Source organism: Magnolia sinica, chromosome 12, assembly GCF_029962835.1.
Source record: "Magnolia sinica isolate HGM2019 chromosome 12, MsV1, whole genome shotgun sequence".
Classification (NCBI taxonomy): domain Eukaryota; kingdom Viridiplantae; phylum Streptophyta; class Magnoliopsida; order Magnoliales; family Magnoliaceae; genus Magnolia; species Magnolia sinica.
The window spans coordinates 66,430,729-66,437,306 of NC_080584.1; positions in this window are offsets into that span (position 1 = coordinate 66,430,729).

Here is a 6,578-nt window from a genome sequence, read left to right on the forward strand (position 1 = left end):
TTACCGCCAACGGTAGTCCGATTACCGCCTGCGATAGTCCGATTACTGCCCGGTTTAGGTTCGGTCCGAGCTTTGGTCGGTGGGCTTCCTTTAATGCTCCGGCTCGTTTAGAAGTCTTTTTTCTGGCTTTTGGGCTCAAATGGTTGGGTGTGTTTTAAGGTTTGTACTGATTCGCATGTATGCTTTGGCTTAAGCGATGGTTTAAGGTTCAGATTAGGGTTTAAGCTAGGGTTGGGCTAGGTCTTAGATTTAAGTTGAGGTTCGAGTTAGGGTTAGGCTGGGCCTTGGGTTTAGGTCGAGGTTCAGGTTAGGTTTTGGTTTAGGATATGATCAAGATTTTCAGATTGTCCTAGTTCTCTCAAGATGCTAGCCTGGGTGGGGTGTCTGCAAATGCCCCTTTTTAGCCGAGGTTGCGAGCAATCCAGTGTCAATGCGAGTGAACACCCCACCCTTTTGGTTAGAAAAGGGTAGTGGTTCGAATCTGTTGTCTGCCATTGTATCATTGTCAGTTAACTGTTTAGAAAAGAGAGAACTCGCACATATCATGAGGGTTGAGGAAAACATTATGATTATCCCTGCGTGTTCTGCGCCATTACGAGCCACGAATCACAACCCTTTCACGTCTGATTGTTAATAGCATTGGAGGATAAGTCTGAAGAGTAGGGCCTCTGCGCGTCGATGCAGCTTTATGAGGATTCACATACTGTTTGGATCTGTCGTTTCCTTTACTACGTAATCATCCTATGAGTATTCGTTCCGTTTGATCGTCAAAGTGGTTAGCTGCCCTGCACATCGATGTGGCCTTATGGGGAACTCATTACACTGACTTGGACTTGATCAAACTTTTCAAATATCCTGAACTAGGTATGTGTGGGTAATCTTTTATCATGCAATCTACTGATTCTGATACTTTGGTTACAATGGATTGTCTTCACATTGAGTTTGATTATTCTTTCCGAAGATAGATCAAATCATTTTCACTTGCATTCGTCTCATACGATTGTCTAGATATGTAGATCAGGCCAATTATACTTGTATCATATACAGATTTGATCGTCTTCCGGGGAGATCGAAAGGGATCGAATCTTATTTTGCTGTTTGAATTAACCGCAACTAGAGAAAATGGAAGATTCCTCAGTGTACTGCGCGTCGCGTATGTTTTTGAAAATCTTTTGTTTGAAAACTATTCTCTTTGGAACTAGATTCCGCGGGGGTTTTATTAAAAGAGTTTTTTTTAGATTTTTTAAAATATTCGTTCGATCTCGCAGGAAGGCATCGTTGTTCAGTTTTTATTGTGCAGGTTAAGTAAGCAGTCTCGTTGCCTCCACTAATGAGCTAATGGGGCTAATGGTGTTTATTGGATGATATTTTTGGGATTTTTTGAAACGTTCGTCCAATTTCGCGGGAAGGCGTCGCCATCTAGTCTTTTATTTGTAGTTGATAAAAATGTCGTGTTACCTCCACTAATGAATTAATGGGGCTTTAACTATGATTTTTTACATTTTTGTGTATTTTTCTTTTTCTCTTTTTTTGTATTTTTAAGCAATTTATCATTTTATTTACCAAGATTCTCAATTTCTCGCGAGATTTTGAATTTCTAGCGAGATATTGGGGTCTTCTCATGAGAAGGATCCCCATTTATCTTTTTCTGGCTTTGGTCCGCTGGATATGGTGGTGATCCAGCCATCCCATCTCTTCAAAAGGGATCGGCATGCTGTCCCATACGAAACTAAACTGGTGCGGTAGTCGGACTACCCTAAGCGGTAGTCGGTCTATCGCTTGACACCCAATTGTCCGCTAGTTTGGCACCAGCGTTGGTTCGATCATGGTGCCTCTTCCCCTATTTCTTCTTCTTTTCCAATCCGTCCAGGGACACCATTGTTGCTCCCTAGAAGCTCTCTTGTTGATGATTTTTGCTCCTTTGTAGCCATCTTCTTGCTTCACTTCCTTCATCATTCTTCCAGGTGGTTGATTTCTTCATTGGACTGATTTTTGTTGTGTATTTGGCTGGACATTGCTGGATCATGTTGGTGGAGTGTTTGAATGGTGGAGATGGCGAGTTGGTTGGCTTAGATGGTGAGGATGGGATGGATGGGATTAAGATGGGTGGCAGGTCCCACTTTGATGGATTGGGTTTGATGAGCAGTTTGGATTTGATGGGTGACAGACCCTTTGTTGGCGGATTGGGTCAGATATTTGGTGCAGACTTCGAGGCGGTGATGGGATGCGTAGTTACTGTTGTGGATCAGGATATCAGCCCAGTCAGCTGTTGGAGCGGCCCGAGAGTCGCGGCTCCGTGTACTTTTTAGACTGGCCCTCATGTGGTGATCATTGGTGGTTCTGGTCCACCTATTGCTGCTTTCTAGGACACGCTTCGTGATGAGATGAGAGGGTCAGGCTTTTTTCGACATCACAAGCTTGACTTGTTGGACGAGGGCATGCCTATCTTTAACGACTCGCTTGTTGATTCTGGATTGTAGAGGGTGTGCCTATCCATACTTGTCTCCTGTAGCCGCGTAGTACGTGCTCCGAGAGACTGCGCACCTGGATCGAGAGTTTGACAGACTCCGAGGTTTTCGAGTTGGGCTCCTTGGGCTTTGGAGAGTTCCTCCACTTTCATCGAGTTCGCCTAGATTGGCGATTGTTGAGTGCAGCGTTGTATGATTGGGTTCCTGCGTTGAACCTATTTTCGTTTAATGATCTGGAGCTGGGCTCGTCTCTGGAGGAGTTTGCGCGCTTGTCTAGCCTCCCTCTTACTCAGGAGTCATATGTCCCTTCATCTTATCTTGTTCGTCCTTTCGATATGGGGCCATGGTTCAGATTTTCAGTCGCCTTCCCCACTGCGGAGAGCAGAGCTGATGAGTTCTCGCTTGAGCTTTTGTATGATCGATGTTTAACTGCCCGAGGGGGCCCGGGATTCGACCGTCAGCTTCAGCGCTTGAACGCGCTAATCTTTTATGTCCTGGCAGAACTGTTTTTTTTTCATGTGGCGACGGTCTCCCTTGGCAGTTTTGTTTAATGTCTTTCGCCGCATCTTGGCTCGTCAGAGTGTCGTCTCGATAGTGCTAACAAAGCTGTTCTTAGGTTTGTCCGAGTGTTCGCTCAGACAAACTCCCATTCTCAGGGGCTACTGCACATTCCTCCAGGTATTTTTCTACTGTCTTCCTTTCTTTTCTGCTCTTTTGCTTGCCTAAGCCTCAAACTTCGGTCGTGCTTTTCCTTAGGTATGGCTGTGGGAGCACTTGCATATGACTTGTTTGTTCTCGTGGCCGGACTTTTGTCGCGGTGACATGCTCTCTATTGCTTGATGGCCTTCCTCTCTGCGTCGAGGCCACAGATTCGCTTTACCGCCACGTGTTCTCTCAGCTTCGACTATGGGAGGTTAGCTGGGAAGCTCCATGGCTCTGCCGTACGCCGTTAATTTATAGCGCAGCTCGTACTCCTCTGTTGTTGTTGGGCTTCCAAGGGTACTGCTCCTATTATCCCGTGTGGTTTCTTTGGCAGTTCAGCTTTTGGCAGGACATTCCTGACTTTGCCTTCTTGGGATTTGGGCACGCTCCTCTTCCTTCAAGCTTGACGGCTTTGTATTGACAGGCTTGGACCTTTTGGCAGGGATGCTTGGACGCAGCGGCTTGGGAGTTTGAGTCATGGGCTCTTCCTCTGGCTACGATGTCGTACCAGCTGTGGGTGGCGAAGCAGTCGCTTTACCACCAGGTCCCTTGTTGGCTTTGGCGGATGAGGCGGGTGATCGGGATATCGTCGGCAATGCTGCTTCGTCTTCGTCGGGGGTTGACGACTCCTTCGAGGCATTTGAGGAGTGGCCTTTTGTCGATCCGTCATTCTTGCTTGCTATGCACGGCCATCTTATCTCTGAGTTTTCCATCCTTCATCATGTGTGCAAGGATATGGCCCGTCGTTTAGCAGTGAGGCGGCGATATGATGAGAGCATGATCGCATTGCGCCACTTGGAGAGAAATGAGGTCTTCTACCTACACATGGAGGTAGAGAGACTTAGGCAGAGGCTGTTGATATACGAGGGATGGGATGAAGGCTTACCTTGTGATCCCTGACATAGTTGGTTGTATATGCATGAATGCTTTTGTTTTTGTTTTCTAAAGAAAGGAAAACGATGTACAGAAAGACTTTTTGAAAGGAATGAAAATTTTTGTTTGTGCCAAATTTGTTGGTGTTTGCTTGTTCTTGGATTTGTGCTTTGGATGATTGGGATCAGAATATTGAGCTTAGCCCACGTTGTATTCAGTAGTCTGAGTTGTGTACTAGAGTTCTTGGTTCCCTGAGGGTGCACATTTGGGATCGTGCCCCTTGGACTTGGGTAGAGTCTGATAGAGGACTGATCCGAAATTGGTCCTTTCTTTGTATCTCTTCGTTTCGCTCGTTGCCTCGGCTTCTTTTGTTCCTATACTTTTATATATTATTTTTTTTAGTTTTATTTCTTGTTTCTTTTTCCTGTAGTGCCTTTTCAGGTTTTCACTACGACTGGCTTTCCCGTCGTTTTTGCCCGTAGCGTCCTTTCGGATTTTCACTACGTCCCACGTTTTGTTCTTGCCTGCTCCTTGGCAGTTATGCTTTTTTTAACCATGACGCCTTTTTAGGTTTTCACCAAGTTCGCTATATGCTCGCTGTTTTTTCTCGAGCACCCTTTCGGGTTTTCAACTCGCCCCTTTCGCTTAGGGATGCTTTCCTCTTTCTTTTTTTTTTGAAGTTCCAGGAGAGATAGAGAGACTTCCTTCATGGCCGGCTGACTGATTACACTCATGTCCTTGTTTTTTATTACAATCGTAAGCTGTTTTATTTTAGTCGGATTATTTTGGGATGTAGGACGACCTTATTTTCTTTCTCCCTTTTCGTCTTCTTTTTTAGTTCAATCTTTTCCTTCTTTTTTCTTTTTTCTTTCTTTTTTTTCTGTGGGAGACTATTTTTATCTCTCTTTTTTGTATTCTTTTTGTGGGAGTACTAATTTTCTCTTTTTTTTTTTAATTTTTCGTTAATCTTAGCTTAGCGATTGTAACCATTGACAAAGTTAGGGATGGTTACCCGTGATAGATTTTCACATTGTCAGCATTGATGGGATCGGGAAGATCTTCTCCTCTCAAACTGGTGAGCCAGAGGGCGCCTCCTGGGAGTACCTCCTGAATGATTAGTGGTCCATCCCACGAGGGTTTGAACTTTTCTCTGGGATCTGGTAAGTGCAGTAGTAAGATATGCTTCATGACCATGTCGCCAACTTTGAAGCTCCTCTTTCGAACCCTCTTGTTGCAGGCCTGTGCAATCCTTCTCTAGTAGCATTGCGAGTGGCTTAGCGCACACATGCACTTTTTGTCTGCCAAATGTAGTTGATCGTCTCTTACTTATTACCACTTACCTTCCTCGACTTCGCTTTCTAGCAATACTTGGAGTGATGAGATTTCGATTTCGACTAGCAATACCCCTTCCATTCTGTACATGGGTTCGTATGTAGTTGCGTCTGTAGCAGATCGTACAGACGCCCGATAAGCTCAGAGTGCATATGGGAGCATTTCCGACTAGTCACGATATGTCTTGACCATTTTCTCTAGTATGCGAATGATAGTCTTGTTTGCGGCTTCAACACCACCATTTATTTGAGGACGGTAAGGGCTTGACCGATGACGTTGGATCTTGAACTTGTCGAGGAAATCGTCCATCCTTTTATTGATGAACGGAGGCCCGTTGTTTGTAACGATGGCCTGAGGAATCCCCTACCAATTGATGATATTATTCTTCATGAACTTTATCACGTGAGACGCTGCGATGGGAGTGTAGGATGTTGCCTCTATCCATTTGGTGAAGTAATCTACTGCCACCAGGATGTATTCATGCCTGTTTGAAGCTTTGGGGTTGAATTTGCCAATGATGTCAAGTCTCCATATAGAAAAGGGCCTTGGTGTTGTCAGGTTACATAGTTCAAAAGCAGGTGCGTGGATCTAGTTCGCATGCTCATGATACTTGAAGCACTTCCTGACGTATTTGTAGCAATTTGTCTCCATCGTTAGCCAATAATAGCTAAGCGGTAAGATCTTCTTTGCCATCATATGTCCGTTCATGTGTGGGCAACATAGTCCTTCGTGGATTTCTAACATGATCTGAGTTGCTTCTGTTTCATCCACGCAACGGAGGACTTTATTGAAGGATCGCTTGTAGAGGATGTCCTCAAATCATGCAGCAATCCCGTGCATACCGCGCGCTCATGTGGGACACTCCGTCTCATAAGGATTCCTGTAAATGTCTCAGCCTAATGGCTTATGCTATGATCAAACATTCCTCATATCAAGCATACATATGATGCGTATGGGCATGAATCATGGAGCTATACTAAGCATGTTATAAAGTGATGAACTGTCCTTACAATGAAGATGGGCCTAGATGGCCTACACACAACAAGTACGGGCCTATTAATGGGCCCTAGGGAGAGTTATAATGCAGACATTTAACCAACATTATTCTTACAATGTGGACGTCAAACCAACATTGCTCCCAAGGCATGGCCCGCCATAAAGCATCATTACACAAACTATGGAGGAATCATACATTGCAATGAA